The sequence below is a fragment of the Ursus americanus genome, chromosome 17 (genome assembly GCF_024610735.1).
Source record: "Ursus americanus isolate L20-20 chromosome 17, mUrsAme1.1.p, whole genome shotgun sequence".
Taxonomy (NCBI): domain Eukaryota; kingdom Metazoa; phylum Chordata; class Mammalia; order Carnivora; family Ursidae; genus Ursus; species Ursus americanus.
Window position 1 is genome coordinate 8,273,246 of NC_142143.1, and position 20,092 is coordinate 8,293,337.

A 20,092-nucleotide genomic window follows, 5' to 3' on the forward strand; every position below is an offset into this window, starting at 1 on the left:
CCACCTCCACCCCTCAACTCTTAGGCCTTTCTGAATGTTTTTTCAAACTTCCCTTTTCTCTCCAACCTGTGCTATTTCCCAGTTGGGGCTGTCATCATTTCTCATCATCATGGTTTTTACAAGTCTTTCAACTGGGATCTCTGCCTTCAGTCTTACCCCCTCCATGCTACACCCCATCTATTCTCTATTCTGCAGCCAGAGAAATCCTTTTAAAATGCAACTGATCAGGGGGCGCCTGGATGGCTCAGTTGGTTGTGCATCCGACTCTTGATTTCGGCTCAGGTCCTGATTTCAGGGTCCTAGGTTCAAGCCCTGCCTCCGCTCCACTCTCAGCGGGGAGTCTGCTGGAAATTCTCTCCCTCTGCCCCTCCCCCTACTCGCATGTGCTTGCTCTCTTCCTCTCTCTATAAAATAAATAAATCTTTAAAATGCAACTGATCGCTTCCTTCCTTTTAAAACCTTTTTTTTCTGGGGCACCTGGGTGGTGCAGTTGGTTAAGCGTCCAACCCTTGGTTTCGACTCAGGTCATGATCTCAGGGTCATGAGACTGAGTACTGTGTTGGGCTCAGCATGGAGTCTACTTGAGCCTCTCTCTCCCTCTCCCTCTGCCCTCTCTCTGTAAAATAAATAAATCTTTAGGGGCTTCTGGGTGGCTCAGTCGTTAAGCGTCTGCCTTCGGCTCAGGGTGTGGTCCTGGCGTTCTGGGATCAAGCCCCACATCAGGCTCCTCTACTGGGAGCCTGCTTCTTCCTCTCCCACTCCCCCTGACTGTGTTCCCTCTCTCGCTGGCTGTTTCTCTCTCTGTCAAATAAATAAAATCTTAAAAATAAATAAATAAATAAAATCTTTTTTCTTCCCTCTGACTTCAGGAAAAAGCCCAAGTTTGTTAATTTGGCATACAAGACCCTGCATGACCTAATAGTCCCTGCTCACCATTCCAGCCTCATTTCTCAACTCAACACCTACCTCTCACTCACTCTCAACACATGCTCTGTGCTCCAGCCAGAACATGCTTCTCTCAGACCTTGGAATCCTCTGCTTTCTCTCAAAGCATGCTGCTAAATGAAACAAGTACTTGGCAGTATGAAAAGTCCTGGGGCATCTGGGTGGCTCAGCTGTTAGGCGTCTGCCTTCGGCTGGGGTCATGATCCAGGGTCCTGGGATCGAGCCCCACATAGGGCTCCCTGCTCAGCGGGGAGTCTGCTTCTCCCTTTCCCTCTGTCTGTCGCTCCCCCTGCTTGTGCTCTCTCTCGCTCGCTCACTCTCTCTCAAGTAAATAAATAAAATCAAATCTTAAAAAAAAAAAAAAGTCCTGAAACTTGGGCCCCACCAAACACCCTGATAAGGCAGCTGGAGCTGCTGATCTTCTAAACTGGCTCCCTACCCCAGTCATCCAATCATTCTTATTGAAAACATGTGTATTATTCACTTCGCCCTCGGGACGCCTGGGTGGCTTGGTTGTTTAAGCTTCTAACTTGTGATTTCGGCTCAGGTCATGATCTCACTGGTTGTGAGATCAAGCCCCGTGTCAGGCTCTATGCTCAGCAGAGAGTCTGCTTGGGATTTTCTTTCTCTCTCTCTCTCTCTTTCCCCCTGCTCCTCCTCCCACTTGCACGCTCTCTCTCAAATAATAAATCTTTTTAAAAAAATTCACCTCACCCTTTATCTCCCTTAGTGCCAAAGACATCTGAAGTGAAAACCCACTATTACCATCTACATTTCTCAACTGTCTTCCCCCAAACTGGCATCAGCAGAAGAGCGGTGACTCCAGTAATCAATTCTCCACTCCTGCACCCACAGGTTTACAGCTGGGACTGCTTTCCCATCTCTGAGTCAATATTTTCTTTGTGACCAGAGAGAGAGGGTACTCCTTGAGGCAAAAAGTGTGACTGTGCAAGGCAGAGCACAGACTGTGGAAACACAGAGCAGGGAAACAGGAACCTCACCCTGGAATCCAGCACATACGGAGTTCCAGTTAAATGCAGCTCTCCTGTGCAGACTTATGACCCATGCTCAGTCACTCTAGGTCTCTCCATAAAATAATTAATCATCCGAAGCAGTCCGGTCACTTCCCTGAGTCCCTTTTAGGAGCATTTGCCTAAGATTTACAGCCTGGCAGTACCCAGATGATGACAAGGAAAACAAAAGCAAGGTACTACATGGACCTTTGGTCAGCACCACTACCAGAGGTGGTGGGCAACAACCCGTTCAGGAGTAAAACAAATAATGGTTAGGCAACTGCAACTGCAACCCGGGTAGCTTTGAAAAGCAGTGATGGGAGTTTTTTAGGAAATAAAGCTCCTTGAGGGCTGTCAAAAAAGGCCCCTGAGAAATTTGTATTTAAAATGTTATAATAACTAGAGCGTATGGCACTTAAAAGGAACAAGACAGATAGTTAACAAAGTCCCTATTCCTCATACAGTTAAACTACAGAGGTCAACAAACTATTTTAAGTCATTTATTTGGCCAGACCACTTAAATAATTACTGGGACTTTCTCATTGCAGATACAAAAACACCTACATAATAACTCTGAAGTATGGTAATCCAAGCCTACTTACTCTGTGGCAGTGAGTGAATGGAGGTAACAGAAGGGAGGTACCAATTAAAGGAGGAATAATGTATTTATTGACTGTTTACCATACTGCTAAGAAACCAGAGAAAAGGGGCGCCTGGGTGGCTCAGTTGCTGGGCGTCTGCCTTCAGTTCGGGTCATGGTTCCGAGGTCCTGGGATCGAGCCCCATGTTGGGCTCCCTATTTGATGGGGAGTCTGCTTCTCCCTCCCTCTCCCGCTTCTGCTTCCCCTGCTTGTGTTGTCTCTCATGCTGTCTCTGTGTCAAATAAATAAATAAAATCTAAAAAAAAAAAAAAGAAAGAAAGAAAAAAAAAGAAAGAAAGAAAAGAAAAGAAACCAGAGAAAACCAGGGCTCAGGGTTAAGCATCTCACCTATGTCACACACTGAGTCAGGACTGAGTGCTAAGCTGACCCTCTATCCCACACTGCCCAGCACAGCTGTCAGTGGCAATTGTGCAGCACGATCTCCAGGGAAGCCCATGAAGCTACTTGTGGGTGTGTGAGAACAAGACACCTTGGCTTGGGGTATGGAGCCCAGTGGAGACCAGGTCAAACCATAACACAAGCAGCTGGATTAAGAAACATAATTTTTGCAGACAAATTAAGCAGATAAATAGGGGGAAATTCCCGTATTACAGGAGCAAATGAATTTCTCTAACAGACCTGCACCTATAGAGATCATTAGCTTCTTCAATACCAGGTACAGTGCAAAGGCACTTGGCACAGCCATGAATGACAGAGTCATGAATGACACAGTTAGAAGGATGTTTTTAGTTATGTCCCTCTCGTTTTTTTTTTCCCCAAAAAAAGAAACTGAGGCCAAAGAGGTCAAAAAAGTTATCTAAAGCCATACTGTGAGCAGGTAACACAGCCAGACCAGAAATCAAGTGTCCTATTTCCACTATGCCAATGTAAAATTGAACGCAATACTCAGGGGAAAAAATATGGGAACAGGCAAACTGGATCACACTCAGACCAGCATCATTACCAACAGAAATCCCAGGAGAGATGAGAGATGTTATGGGAAGTTGTACTCCTGCAGCTGTAAACCTTGGGATTAGGCAGACCTACTGTTTCTGGTTAGCTCTTTGTATCTCATACATAACACTGCTGATTAAAACACTCAGGTCTACAGCTAAAACCTCCACACTGTAGGAATGACACTACCATTTTCAACTAACCACTGAAATTCCTGCCACATCCAGCCCCAGGTGAGTTCTCACTGCTCATTGCTCTCTTAGCCCACTAACTCCAGGACAAAGTCAGGAAACAAGCTCCATGCTATTAATCTTCGCTGTTGCTCAGCTGGACTTTCATTCTTTTCTAAATGACTATCATGTTTCCTTCAGTGATACGTTCAAGCTTTTCACCTATTTCTTCAGACCCCCAACTGTCCTCTGCTGCCACTTACTACCTCCCAGCTGATGACCTGGTTTCCACCCTAATGAAACTGAGGTCATTTGGCTTAGGCTTCCTCAACTTCCTCCTCCTCCTGTCAAAACTGCCCCATCTTTTCACTGTTTTCTCTTTCTATCTACCTCTCAGAGGAAGAAGTAGCCTTCCCTCCTTCCTTCCTTCACAGGCTAAGCCCTCCACCCATAATAACCTTCCACCATTTTCCTGACTGCATCTCCAGCTTCTTCTCCCTGGCTTCAAGTGCAGTGCCCACGTTCACATCGCCCACATCCTTAATTACAACAAACCCAAACAAAGTAACCTGGACCCACTCAAACCTCCTACCATTCCAGCTCTTCTTCTGCCTCCCTGCCACATTTTCAAAGGCAGAGTCGAATCCTGCAACCACCTAGCTTCCTCCCTTTGCACCCAGACTTTCTGAAGTCTCCAATGGTTTCTTTGTCACCATATGGAATCCTCTCCCTTTGGCTTCATTTCCTTAAACTCCCTGCAGCATTTGCTGACTTACCTGAGTTTCTTGAAACTGTTCTATGACTCTGAGGGCACTGATCATACTGGTTTTCCTTCTCTACTTAACTGCTTCTTTGCTGACTCCTTTTCTTCCCCCCTGACCCCCAAAAAAGACATCCCCCAAATCAGACTTCTCTTTTTCAATCCACTCCTAATGGATTCCTACTTGGGAATCCGTTCCTGTTCCTAAGGGGGATTTGGCTATCATTGCTATACAGATATGCCACAAATCTCCACCTCTAGCCATGGCAACACTCCTGAGATTTCCGACTTCCTGCTGGATGGCTTCAGCTGACTTAATCCATTACACATCGAAATCTGTTTTTCTCACATGAATCTATTTTTATTCTAGTCCAGATGATTCTTTTTGATTTTCCTATTTCTTCTTCTAAGACTCTCAGATTCTAAGCTTTTAGGGTAATTTCTGGCTCTTACTTTTGTCTTATTTTCACACTGAATCACTTGCAGTCTATTGATTTTATGTTTAAAAGTATCTCTAAGCATCTCTATCTCCACTGCCTTCATCCAGACCCTCACTGACACTTTTCTGGGTTACGGTAAATCTCCTGACAGGCTTCTGTGTCTCCAGACTATCTTTCCATTCACGTTAAATAAACACTGGATTAATCTCTGTTGAAGCACAGCTCTAATTACAGGGTTCTCTCATCTTCAGTGGCCTGCAATCTACATTCTGAGTCAGCTCCTATTTTCTCTGCACGTACCCAATGCTTCAGCCACCTGGCCTACTCATTGCTATCTCAACATGTCTCCAGATCTTCATTCATATTGTTTCCTGCTTCAAAGGCCACTTCCCATTTCTGAATGTCCTGATTCTATCCAACTTTCAATGCTCGGCTCAAATGCCACTTCTGCGAAGCTTTCTGTAGTCCTTTCTCTCAACATTTACTTGTACCCATCTAATGCCACATACTTACATTTCTCTCATTTTTAACTAGTTGTGTCTACCATAACTCTAATAAACTGGAAGCTCCTTAAAGACTGAATCCTCTTTAGCATTTACTACTTAATAGGGATTCAATACATGTTTGCCAAGTGACATGACTACACCTTCCTTCGTATTTTCGGATTTGGTGAAGAAATCTATATTCACCTTATTTATACATGGTACAGTGGGAGCAAGAAGTCCTAGGTTTGACAACTTGTTCTGCTGTGTGGCCTTTGGGTAAAATATTTCATCTCTCATAGCCTCAGTTTCCCTATCAGTAAATTACAGTATAGTGCCTGCAGATTAAAGTACTGAGAAAGTACTTAGAACTCCTAGCACAGTTACACATACTTAGCATAGAGAAAATATTTTCCAAAGATGGGCCACGACAGTATAACCTATCCTACGTGCTCTTTTTTTTTAAGTAGGCTCTATGCCCAATGTGGGGCTCAAACTTATGACCCTGAGATCAAGAGTCAAACGCTCTACCGAGACAGTTTTAAACTCACTTAAAAATAAAATCTTAAAAAAAAAAAAAAACCATCAGGGTGCCTGGGTGGCTCAGTCCATTAAGCAGCTGCTTCTGGCTCAGGTCATGATCCCAGGGTCCCAGGATTGAGTCCTTTGACAGGCTCCCTGTTCATCGGGGAGTCTGCTTGTCCCTCTCCCTCTGCCCCTCCCCTCCCCTTCCACCCCACCCCCTGGCTCGTGCTCTCTCTCTCTCAAATAAATAAATAAAATCTTAAAAAAATGATTATTGGGGCACCTGGGTGACTCAGCTGGTTAAGCGTCTGCCTTAGGCTCAGGTCATGATCCCGGGGTCCTGGGATCAAGTTCCGCATCAGGCTCCTTGCTCAACAGAGAACCTACTTCTCCCTCTGCCTGCAACTCCCCCTGCTTGTGCTCTCTTCCTCTCTCTCTAATAAATAAATAAATAAAATCTTTAAAAAAAATGATTATTGTTTTGAGCCACTAAGTTCTGGGGTGACTGTTACACAGCAACAGATAAAGAACTGGTAATTACAACCAGCTATTGTTAATATAATGCTACCGTAAATTCCAGTTTTCTCCCACCCTTTACTTTTTCAAACTGACAAGACCTCATCTTTTTACTGTAACCTCGCATGGCAAGCATCGTTCTTTCATTTAACATAATGAGTGCTTACTCTGGGGTCAGGCCCCATTTTAGACTCTGGAAGAGAACAGTGAACAAAACAAAATCCTTGCCCTGTGAAGTTTTTAGCCTAGTCATGTAGAGAGATGGCCAAATGAATCCATAATGTCAAATAACAATTATTAATGTAATTTAATAAATTACACAGTAATTTATATATAATGCTAGGTAGTGATAACGGCTCTCATGCTTATTACTTGTCCTTTTCTGGAAACTAAAGGAATCTATATTCTACCAGAAAAGCGCAAAGTACTCAGAGCCATCTCAGTTTAAAATAAACGATGGAATAATATTTTGTTTTGTTTCCAAAACGTTTCTGAACAGCGCCTCATGCATTTGTTATCTTTCTGGCCATGGTGGCCAAGTAACTCTATAAATCCCAGGTCCCTTCATTAGGTCTTAATCATTCATTTTATCAAAGTAATTGGGAAATTTTTGTTGTTATCAGTAAGCTTCTAGATTCACCTCTTAAATTTTGTATAATTAATATTTTAGTTTGTACTTTCCAGTTCCTAAATGCAGTGTCTTGTGTTGTTAAAATACTTGTGCTTTTCCTAATGGCTTATATAGATTAGTAAAATTTTCCTGTAAATTTTCCCCAAGCAACTGGTTCTTCTCAATATGTGAAAAGAAAATATAATTTACAAAACTAAAAGTTGTAGCAACTTTTAAAGAATATACATACTTCATAAAATTAAATACATTTGCATTCTGCAATATACATTTATTTTAAAAAATGAACTTTAACTCAATTCCAAAGTTTACTATCCTATTTATTTGCCTATAGCATTTTCTACCTATTCTTGAATCTCAAAACAAAAATAAACCAACACACCAAAAAAAAAAACCACTCACACAATCCACTATTATATTCTCCAGTTAGAAAAGTCATCGATACTCATTGTGGAAAAGCTGGAAAATTCACAAATAACAAATGAATAAAAAAATGAATGCCTGGCTGGCTCAGTTGAAGGAGCATGCGATGCCTGATCTTGGGGTTATGAGTTCAAGCCCCATTTTGGGTGTAGAGATTATAAAAAATAAACAGGGGTGCCTAGGTAGTGCAGTTGGTTGAGTGTGTGACTCCTGGTTTCGGCTCAGGTCCTGATTTTGGGGTCATGAGATCGAGCCCTGCATTGGGCTCTGGGCTGCGTGCGGAGTCTGCCTGAGATTCTTCCTTCCTCTCTCTGCCCCTCCCACTCGTGTGATTACTTAATCTCTTTCTTTCTCTCTCTCTCACTCACACACATACCGCATAAAGAAAATGTTAGCAATCACACAGGAACGTTTCCATCATCAAAGGAAGTTCTACTGCATAATGTTTCACTATTATACTGCCTCCCAGGGACAGGGTTTTGTAGTGCATACATCTGGTCTCTGTCCATGGGATTACAATTCCATTGTCCAGGCACAAATGCACACATGAAATGACAAACACAAGGCCAGTTAAAAATAAGAGAATGAACCACAAATATTAATCAAAGTTCAAAGAAATAAAGAGATAACTACAGGCTGATATGGAAAAGCCTTCATAAAGGAGACATATTTATTTACTGACTTAATAATTCATTGAGGGATATGTATACATTGCACTAGGCACTATAAGGGCCTGACCTAAGCAAGATGTAGAGGCACTACAGTTTGACAAGGAGATTAACTGTCAATCCCCACCCTCCCTCCATTTTTGTCATTAATGAGCTGTATGATATTGGGATCTCTAGTCCTTATGAAGGGGATGATCTCAGATTTCTAACCCTGAAGTGTTGTGATCCAAAGAGAAGAAAAGAAAAAGGCACCAGAGAGTAAGGAAAGCAACTCAAAAAGATCCCAAGTTGACAGAATGAGGTGTGTTTCCAGAACACAAAGCAGACCCAACAGTGATTTTGTGTTGAGGAAATACTCACTCATTCAACATACATTTACTGAGTGCCTGCTATGTGCCAGGCACTGCTCTAAAGTGATAAGGATACAACAGTGCTCAAAACAAATAAAAATCCCTTTTTTCTAGAATCTGGCATTCTAGAGGGGAAACAAGTAATGAAAAAAATAAATAAGAAGCTATATTGTATGCCAGGTGATGATCAGTGCTACAGAATAAAAGGAAACAGGAAAAGGGATAGGCAGTTCCAGGAAGTGGTTGTTTTAAATGAGGCGTTCAGGGGCACCTGGGTGGCTCAGTCGGTTAAGTGTCTGCCTTTAGCTCAGGTCATGATCCTGGAGTCCCAGGATTGAGGCCCGAGGAGTCTGCTTCTCACTCTCCCTCTGCCCCTCCCCCTGCTCCTTCTCTCTCTCTCACTCTCTCAAATAAATAAAATCTTTTTAAAAAAATAATAAATGAGGGGTTCAGGAAAGGCTCAATGAGAAGGTGAAGTCTGAGCCTAGACCTGAAGAAAGTGAGGGGCTGAGTGAAGCAGAGGTCCGGGGCAGAGCAAAGAACAGCAGATTAGCTGTAGTGAGGCAGGAACAGAGGAGACCAAGGTGGCAGAGTAGGGAAAGGTAAGAATGGTTTGTTCTAGACTGATCTCTAGGTGTCAGAGTCTGGAGACACTGACTTCAGAATTGAAGGGAAATTTATAGGTCATTTAGTACAACTACCCATTAGATTATTAAACCCATACTACTCTTCCCAAGTGACCATCTTGTCTTGGCTTGAACTACTTTATTTTTTTATATTTATTTACTTACTTACTTATTCATTTATTTAAAGTTAAGCTCTACACCCAATGTAGGGCTTGAATGCACCACCCCAAGATCAAGAGCCACATGCTCTACCGACTAAGCCAGCCAGGCGCCTCAGCTTGAACAATTTTAGTGTATTTATCTACCTCCACAGACCAAGATAGCCTGTCCATCCTTGAACAGCCCTCTTTTAGACTTTAATTAGTACATAAATCTGTTTTCTAGTAATGTCTATTCTTTATTCCTTTTAGGGATACTCTGTAAACTACATGCTTCAGATGTTTGAAGATAACCTTCAAAGCTTCTCTCATATTTCTCTTCTTTTCAGGTTAAAGTTAACCAGTTGTTTTAATTCTTTTCTAAGTGACATGGCCTTATGTCATTTAACAGTAAGTTAAGGGAGTCTCAAATGCAAGCCTGGAAAACTGACTTTGGGTAACTTATGTAATACAGGATTTACTGGAAAGATACGAGGTAGGACACAGAACTGAGGAAAAGCTAAAGAATCAGCTCTTTGGAAACAACAAAGAGCAGCTCCAGTATCCACATATTAGGAATTAATCCGTGGTTGTGATGAAAGATGTTTGTCGCTGTGTCATTCAACCTAAGATTCAAATGAAAGGAGGAAACACATCTATTTGCCTAATATCTATTGGCCTAAACCGGTCATGTGCCCACCACTTATGAGGTCAGGGATGGACTATTCTCTCAAAGCAAAACTGAGTTGCTATTCCCAGAAAAACCTAGACTGGATGCTGAGCAGGCCTAAACAACTTACGTACACTAAACTCTCTCAAAATGTGATCCCTCAAAACCACGCAGGAATCAGATGTGGAGGAGGAGCAAAGCCAAGGTATTGCCCCCACACTTGCTGTATGAACCTTGGGCAAGTTACCAAACTCTGCCTCAGTTCCTACCTGTAAGACAGTGACGGTCACAGCAACACTTTGTTGTACTTGTGGCAACCAAATAAGAAAACGTATGTGAAAAGCTTTATAAACTCAAAGCTAACTATAGTAGCCAACACTTACTGACCGCCTGTCACAGACACAGAATATTTTATGTAATGTTCAAAACAACCCTATGAAGTAAAATGTTATGAGCACAAACTCTGGAGTCCGACAACCCAGGTTCAAATCCTGACTCTGTCACTCATTTGTGTGACCTTGAACAAGTTACTTAGCATGTAACTGTTTCCTCACCTTAAGTGGGGGTAATTCTAATAATATAGAGGGAGATTGTGAAGAATGAGGTAATATAAGTGAAAATCTTAGACCTATGCCTAGTATATAATAAACACCCAATAAATACTAGCTATTACTGTGACTGGTGGTAGTAGTAGTAGTTATCCCAATTTTACAAATGAGCAAAATGAGGCATTGGGAAGTTATAGCACTTGAATTAAGTTTTCAAAGTTTAAAGTGGTAGAGCAGAATTTGAACTTCATTGTAGGTACTCCTGTAATATACTCCACAGACTTCGAAGGTGGAAAAAAAAAAAAAGTGGTATTTGGACTTTAACCCTAAACTCAAGTCACACAAATTAAGGATATTTACAAATGAAACTCAAACACAAGAAGAGGGAAATGAACTGCTAATACATATCTTTAGAATATTAGCTGGAAGCCTAACCAGGTATCTAGAGAAGATCAGGAATAATACTATCATTTTGTTAAGGAAAAAAGTCTTCTCTTAGCCCTATTGGAAATCAAGCCCTTCCCAAGGGTAGGTCTTCTGATTAGAGCTTTCAATCTCATTTTTTTTAAGATTTTATTTTTAAGTAATCTCTACACCCAACGTGGGGCCTTAATTTTTAACCCTAAGATCAAGCATTGCATGCTCCACCAACTGAGCCAGCCAGGCACCCCTTTATCTCACTTCTAAAGTTACTCTTATTGACAAAGTTATTTAATGATTCCAAAGAACTTCCCAAAACAATTCACATTAGCAGAGGAAAAAAAACACACACAGAATACCTGCATCACAAAAACAGACACATAGACCAATGGAACAGAATAGAGAACCCAAGAATGGACCCCTTGGCTCTTTGGGCAACTAATCTTTGACAAAGCAGGAAAAAAACATCCAGTGAAAAAAAGACAGTCTCTTCAATAAATGGTGCTGGGAAAATTGCACAGCTATATGCAAAAGAATGAAACGACCACTCTCTCACACCATACACAAAGATAAACTCCAAATGGATGAAAGACCTCGATGTGAGACAGGAATCCATCAAAATCATAGAGGAGAACATAGGCTGCAACCTCTTTGACATCGGCCACAGCAACTTTTTTATGACGCATCTCCAAAGGCAAGAGAAACAAAAGAAAAAATGAACTTGTGGGACTTCACCAAGATAAAAAGCTTCTGCACAGCCAAGGAAACAGTCAAAAAAACTAAGAGGCAGCCCACAGAATAGGAGAAGACATTCGCAAATGACACTACAGATAAAAGACTGGTATCCAAGCTCTACAAAGAACTTCTCAAAGTCAATATATGAGAAACAAATAATTAAAACAAAAAATGGGCAGAAGATATGAACAGACACTTTTCCAATGAAGACATACAAATGGCTAACAGACACATGAAAAAATGTTCAAAATCATTAGCCATCACGGAAATTCAAATCAAAACCACACTGAGATACCACCTTACACCAGTTAGAATGGCAAAAATTGACAAGGCAAGAAACAACAAATGTTGGAGAGGATGTGGAGAAAGGGGATCCCTCTTACACTATTGGTGGGAATGCAAGTTGGTACAGCCACTTTGGAAAACAACGTGGAGGTCCCTTAAAAAGTTAAAAACAGAGCTACCCTCTGATCCAGCAACTGCACTACTGGGTATTTACCCCAAAGATACAGACGTAGTGAAGAGAAGGGCCATATGCACCCCAATGTTCATAGCAGCATGGTCCACAATAGCTAAATTGTGAAAGGAGCCGAGATGCCCTTCAACAGATGACTGGATTAAGAAGATGTGGTCCATATATACAATGGAATATTACTCAGGCATCAGAAAGAATGATTACCCAACATTTGCAGCAACATGGACGGGACTGGAGGAGATTATGCTAAGTGAAATAAGTCAAGCAGAGAAAGACAATTATCGTATGGTTTCACTCATTTATGGAACATAAGAAAGAGCAGGAAGATCGGTAGGAGAAGGAAGGGAAGAATGAAGGGGGGGTAAACAGAAGGGGGAATGAACCATGAGAGACTATGGACTCTGGGAAACAAACTGAGGGCTTCATGGGGGGGGTGGGGGACTGGGATAGGCTGGTGATGGGTATTAAGGAGGGCACATATTGCATGGAGCACTGGGTGTTATATGCAAATAATGAATCATGGAACACTACATCAAAAACTAAGGATATACTGTATGGTGACTAACATAACATAATAAAAAGTTATTATAAAAAAATTAAAAAATAAAAAAAATTTTTAAAATACCTGCATCACATTGAGAAAAAGTAGAAATGTGTTTATAACTGTGAGAGAGGCATAAAGTTAGAAGACCCAGTTAACTGTGCCTACCAAATAAAGATAAATGTCACTCCTCATGTATGAATTATGACCATCAAGAAACCTAAATGTTCAAAAAGAAGGGGAGGTGATTATATATATACTATTCAAACAATGGTGTCTTTAAAATCAGTTCATAATCCACACTAAAAGTAAGCTTCATTCAGTCGTATGGTACTGAGAGTACTACCCTGTTCGGAATACAACATCCTTCATCCAACAAATATTTATTGACCACCTACCACTGTTCTAGAAGACAGAGCTGAGGTGATGAAAAAGATTAAGGCCCTGCTCTCATAGAGCTTATATTATAAGCAGGTATTATAAAAAAGAAATTGAGGCTCAGTTCCCTGGTCTGTTAGACTCTAAAACCTACACTATATATTTCAACTGTATCATCTCCCACTGGCAAGATACAGCTTCTCTTAAAAGTCCACGACTAACGATGCAGTCCTGACAGCCCTGTCTGCAACAATTTAGGGTTCCTCTCTGTTGGCAGTCCAGTGTCACTTTCTCAGTGAACTGTTCTTCCCCCAACTCCCAAGAGCAAAGATTGCTTGGTCAGCAGTTTAACACATCATACTGACATGTATTCATTTCTTTTTCTCGGGGTGCCTGGGTGGCTCAGTCAGTTAAGCATCTGCCCTCAGCTTGGTTCATGATCCCAGGGTCCTGGCCTTGAGACCCACATCTGGCTCCTTGCTCCGCGGGGAGCCTACTTCTCCCTCTGCCTGCCACTCCCTCTGCTTGTGCTCTATCATATAAATAAACAAAAATCTTAAAAAAAATTATTTTTCTCCTTCATTAGTCCCTAAACTCCCTCAGGGCAAGAACCATGTCTTGGCCTCTTTATATGTCTAGAAGATGGTACAGCAAATATTCAATAAATAGCCAAGTGAAGCTCATCAAAACATTTCAACAGAGTAGAGAATCGAAGCTAGACTGCAATGATCTAAAGAGTCAAAGAAAGAAAGGGAAACAGTGTTTGCTCTTCAAGAACAAGTCGAGAAAGGAAAAGGAGGGAAATGGAAGTAGTGTGAAGGAGAAATGTGATCACAGGAAAGTTTTATATTTTTTTAGGAATGAGAAAGATTTGAACATATTTGTTGGCAAGGTACTACAGCACAGTAGAAAGAGCAGGAATGGCAGAGTCTGATAGGCTTGAATTTGAATTCTGGCCCTGTCACTTACTATGTCTGTAGGCAAATCACTTAACTTCTGTAGCTCAACTTATACATAAATAAAGAGAATGATAATACCCACACCTCACTGTGCCAATGACAGCATTCGGCAAACAGAAGAAATCCAGTACATGGTATCGATGACCATTACTACATGCAGAAGTCTGGACTCTGGTGTTCTAACCCCTCCTACATAGCTTGTCCTTCAGTGCAGATTCCCTATCTCAGTCTATGTGTGATATGTGATGGCAAAGAAACAGGATCCTTAATTCTTCTGTGTGTACCACCCTCTGTGCTATTCCACTTCTTCATGACAGTCTGCATGAGCTCATGAATGGCTACTGATGGAAATGGCTACTGGAAAATTACTGATGTCACCAGCTGAGGAAATAGAGACAATCTAGAGAACAGGCGGATGAAACTGATGTTAAATCATCAAATGTACAAGATTCTGGGCTCCTGCCAAAACTCATCGAGAACTAGGAAGAGAGAAACCGAAAACACAAACACACAGAACATTGTTTAACTTCCTAAGCCAACTAGGTGTTCCCAGCATCCACCCCAGGCACAGAAAGACGGCTGTATGATAAAAGAGACGGTTCTCGGGGCACCTGGGTGGATCAGTCAGTTGGGCGTCTGGCTCTTGGTTCCAGCTCAGGTCGTGATCTCACAGTTGTGGGATCAAGCCCTGCGTGGGGCTCTGCACTCAGTGCAGAGTCTGCTTCAGATCCTCTCTCTCTCTCTTAAATAAATAAATCTTAAAAAGAGAAAGAGAGAGAGATGGTTCTCTCCTGAGTTCCTTTCTCAATATTTCACCCTCATGTCAGATTCATTTCTGTGAGATGCTACTCCAGTTCACTAACTTTTCTGTCATCTGACAAGTTTCCAAATTCACAAGATTAGTATCTTTTTTATATTTAAATGATTTTTGTTCACAGCCTTTTACAGTTAATGCTCTCGTGCTCACTTCAGCAGCACATATACTAAAGTAAATGCTCTGGTCATGGGTCATGTTCACCTGTTACCCAGACCTGATCAACAGAAACATCTCACGCCCTCCTAACCATATCACACATCTCCATGCTTAAAAAGGGACACAGGGAAGAGGACTAAAGCCCAGGCTACTGTGATAATCAGTGATGAAAAGGCTACGTAGAGCTAGGATTCTTGGAAGACAGGAAAGATAAATTGATTACAAATTAATCAAGGAGAACAGAAATGAATATGTAAAAAGAAGATGATATAATTACTGGTTAGAGTTCAGAGAAAACTGAAAATAAGGAAAAGAAGATGAGGAAGAAAAGAAGTAGGAAACGTATGTGTACCTACAGACCGAATCACAAACATAATCACTAAAACCTACAAGCAGGGGCACCTGGGTGGCTCAGTAGGCTAAGCGCCTGACGGGGTCTCGGCTCAGGTGGTGATATTGGGGCCCCAGGATCAAGCCCCAAATAGGGCTCGGTGCTGAAGCCGGAGTCCGCTTCAGATTCTCTCCCTCTCCCTTCATCCCTCCCCCCGCTCGCTCTCTCTCTCAAATAAATAAAATCTAAATAACTAAAAGCTACAAGTAAACAAGTCAAAGTTGGAAATGCAGGTTTTGTGAATCAGAGCCTTATTAGGAACTTGAATTTACCAAGAAAGAATAAGAAAGAAGGGTAAAGAATATTCCAGGACACCTCTAATACCCACTAAAACCCAAAAAGCCAGCAACCCACCACAAATTTCACGTGCAGCACAAGACTGGAAACTATGACAGTCACCCGTCACAGAAACTTTAAAACATCTTTTCTACATCCATATAAAAAGCATCCTGGACCATTAAACGAAGTACAAGAATAACTTTCGGAATTCCAATCCTAACCATGCTGAGTGATCTCGGCTAATGCATGCCTCAGTTTCCCCATGTTAAAATATACACATTACAGAGAATCTCGGCCTGAATCTGCGCCTGTGTTCTGACCCCGGACCTGAATCTTCAACGTCAAGTCACAAGTTAAACCTGAGGAAGAGCCCGCAGCTTAAATGTGCCCGAGGAAAAGAGAACGGTCGTCCCCCCACCCCGCCTGAGGTGCGGTTTCTGTAAAACCGCTCGCAGCTGCTGAGGGGGGAGGTATGTACTCGGGCTCGAGCCCCCAGGACTCGGGCGCCGCTGGCCCCCGCTCCCGCTGGCCGCCCCGGGAGGCCGCCCCCGCCCCGGGCGGGGACGCGGGGGCGCAGCAACACGCGGGTCCGAGCCCCGCCGCCGCCCCGCAGGCCCCGCACCCGCACCGCCAGAGCCCGCGCCCGGCGCCCCCGCCCGGCGCCCCATCCCACGCGGGCACCTGCGAGGTCCGGCCCCACGGCTCTCCCGGCCGCGGCGGTGCTTCTCCCCTCGTCTGCCCCGTCTGCCCGTCAGTCGGTCGCTCCACAGCCGCCTCCGCGACCCCACCTGAGGGGCAGGTGTGGGCGCGAGGCTCCACAGACCCAGCGAGTCTCCGCCGACCTTTCTTTCCACGCTCACCTGCCCGGCGCGGGATGTCCAGCTGCCCGGCCGCCGCTACTCCCCGCCACCTCAGTGCCAACCCGAGTCCGGCGCGCGGCTTCACTGCTCCGACCCAAGTCAGCGCTCGGTGCCGCCCCCGCGCACGCGCGCCGGGCCGAGCGGGAGGGGAGGTGCCGTTGAGCATGCTGGGGGCTGTAGTCCTTCGGGGCCAGCGGATTGCGTCGGCGCTGGGGTCTGCGCGTTCCGGGACCCCACACACGAGCCTCCTTTCCGAGCCTACACCCGGTCCCCCGGCGGACGGGGTGGGTCACAGAAGTCCTTCGAAGCCCATTTTTAGCTCAGCGATACCCACTGGCCTTCGTCTGCCCTGCAGCCCGAGGAGCTCAGGGCAATACGGGGTGGACCAGCGGTTGGGATGAGGGGTAGACGCGGCAGGACTCTGGAAAAGAGCGTCCCTTACCTGATGTTCATTTTCTAAATATTTAAGTGTCTTCTTCACAGGTGTGCAGAACCAGCCCTAGACCAGCCTGAACCACTCTTACTCAATTCACAAGCCCTGTAAGGAGCCATAAATTGGAACAAATTTGGTTGAGGGCATGCCGGAAAAATCCACTCTCCAGGCATGCATAATGCAGTGGATGTAGTCAGAAGGCTGTGTTTGGGTCACTCAACCACGCTAACACTCAGCTCATCCACAAAATGATACTGTGAACTTACGGTTATGAGAACTAGATGCTGTTTGAGAAAATGTTAAAGCACAGTACAGATGAACCGTACAGGAAGGTAGCAGGACCATCTCCATTTGCTATCCAGGTCCTCGTAGACGTCTGATTCTACCCTGAAAAGAATGTGTTGGGGTGCCTGGCTGGCTCAGTCCGTACAGCATGCCACTCAGTCCTGGGATGGAAGTTTGAGCCCCACGTTGGGTGTAGAGATTACTTTAAAAAAAAAATAAAACCTTAAAAAAGGAAAAGAAAATGTGCTTACCACCTTTTAGGAAGGTCATCAGAAGCTACAATAGTATTTCAGGAGTGTTCTCCTAGAAATTTCTTCCTACCCACAAGAGATAAACTTAGTTTTAGAGCTGCTTATTCACCTAAGGATGGGCTCCCAATGGTGTTCCAAGGGGCTGATGCCTGGGTGAAGGAATGGAACCATAGGCAAAGTCTACACAGACAGCAAGGCAATCTCAGTTGTGACCTCACTGTATTATGCTCGCTTTGCGAAGCAATTTCATGTTATTTACATCCTTGTGAAAGCTGGGTGAATTTTACCATTTGAATTTTACAGAGTACACTGACAAAACTAGTAAGTGGCAGGGCAGAGATCTGAGCCCAGTTTCTGGGGCCAAGTTCACTTTCCTTCCCAAAGTCTACTTAAAGAAACGAAACAATCCCCCCCACCAAGAAAAAAAAAAAAAAACCATTGCCTTAGGGCAATGAATTCCAGCCTTTTTAGCGTGGTAACATCCTTTTCTCTCATCTCACAACTGTTGCAGGGGCTATGTTTCTTAAGTTTATCTTTATGGGGGAACACAACTTCTTGAGACAGTTGTCACGTCAGCTGAGGTGTCAAAACTCAATGGTTAAGTAATGCTAGCTTCAGCATGGGCCCCTTAGGTTTTTGCAATAAACCATTAGCATTTCATTTTTGCTAACTTTCCCTACACGCTTAATAGGGAACTAAGGACTTGTCAACACTTGCCAAATAAAGCTTCTAGCCCTTCTCCGGCATTCCAGTGGAACATTTATCAGAGATCAATACTGAGGAGGCCAGGGGCACCTGGCTGGCTCATTCTGTGGAGCATGTGACTCTTAATCTCGGGGTGATGAGTTCGAGCTCCACATTGGGTGCAGAGGTAATTAAAAAAAAAAATACTGGGTAGGTCCAATAGTCACAGGAGATAGAAAATCAGTGCTTCCCTTTTAAAAAATGTAGACTAGCTAACAATTTTATGAAACTTTCTTACTTGTAAGTGCTGTGTGAGAATTCTATATACACATTTCATCTCCATTAGACAGAGAACAAAAGAGAAAGAAAAATGCCACAGTCCTAAAACCTTCCTAGGATAACACTCAAGGCAAAGTCCTTCTCAATTTGTGCCACAGGAAGGGTGGATGGAGCCAGGTATATTGAAGAAATCCAGCTAAGCACCAAGCTGGCAGGAAAAGCAGCATCTGCATCATGATGAAGGGTAGATTACAAAATGATAAAACCAAGGGAGCGGTGTGGATTTGTAGAAGTTACATCTCAAGAGTGCCCTTTCTCAGTGGTGCTTAATGAACTTTACATGTGTTCAGATGTTAAATGGTGTATGTCCCATTATTGAAGAGCCATTCGGCAACTTCGTAAGCTCCAGGAGGGTGGACTGGCTTGTTCACCATTGTACTCCCAATACACAAGGGTGCTGGAAAAAAAATGTGTTAAGGTATGAAACCTGGGGGCACCTGGGTGGCTCAGTTGGTTAAGCAGCCAACTTTTTTTTTTTTTTAAGATTTTATTTATTTATTTGACAGAGATAGAGACAGCCAGTGAGAGAGGGAACACAAGCAGGGGGAGTGGGAGAGGAAGAAGCAGGCTCCCAGCGGAGGAGCCTGATGTGGGGCTCGATCCCATAACGCTGCGATCACACCCTGAGCCGAAGGCAGACGCTTAACCGCTATGCCACCCAGGCGCCCCATGCAGCCAACTCTTGATTTCGGTTCAGGTCATGATCTCGAGATCCTGGGATCTAGCCCCACATTGGGCTCCACGCTCAGCGAGGAATATGCTTTAGGACTCTCACTCCCTCTCCCCCTTCACCCCTTCAAATAAATAAATCTTAAAAAAAAAAAAAAAAAAGTATGACCTCTGGACCAGAAACAGAGTATCTTGTAAATACCTATTTCCTCCAGGTTATCACTAAAGAAATGTTTTCTAAATGTGAAGTATAATTTAACTCCCCCCTTTTTTTTTCTTTAAAGATTTTATTTCTTTGTCAGAGAGCAAGTGCACAAGCAGAGGCAGAGGGAGGGGGAGAAGCAGACTCCTCGCTGAGCAGGGAGCCCAACGTGGGACTTGATCCCAGGACTCTGGGATCATGACTTGAGCCAAAGGCAGATGCCCAACTGAGCCACCCAGGCATCCCTGAATTAACCCCTTTCTTGAAAGAAATGAGTAACTTCTTTAAGAACTATGGAATGAATCCCTTTGAGATCTGTTCTTTATGTTTGCATTTCTGCTTTATATATTTTATTTTTTTAAGGATTTTAAGTTATCTCTACCTCCAACGTGGGGCTCAAACTCACAACCCTGAGATCACAAGAGTTACTTGCTCCACTGACTGAGTCAGCCAGGTGCCCCTGCTTTATGTATTTTAAATACATAAAGTTGCTCTACAACTGTCACTATCCTAATTACAACTTTTTAAAGTTTAAAGCTAAACTACTAGTTAAACAATTAGTGTTTAAAACCATGGGAGAGGTATAACATTTTCCCATGGTTTTAAACTTCTCAAGACCCTAGAGCCACAGCAATGAAAGGCTAGATCATTCGTGGATGGAAACACTCATGTCAGTCATGGTCCCCAAATTCTGTCTTGACTTCTGGTTATGTTCCAGATTA

General features: G+C 43.3%; 1 protein-coding gene across 3 annotated transcripts in view; it reads right to left on the reverse strand.

The window, feature by feature from the left end:
• Window positions 1–16,617, reverse strand: part of SGSM3 (small G protein signaling modulator 3) — a 46,726-nt gene extending 30,109 nt beyond the window's left edge. Inside the window, exon 1 of one of the 3 annotated variants that reach the window (XM_045779742.2) lies at window positions 16,508–16,617. The gene's annotated coding sequence lies outside the window, so the exon portion shown is untranslated. The other 2 variants (XM_087868684.1, XM_045779743.2) reach the window with 2 other exon arrangements.
• Window positions 16,618–20,092: the final 3,475 nt, after the last annotated feature.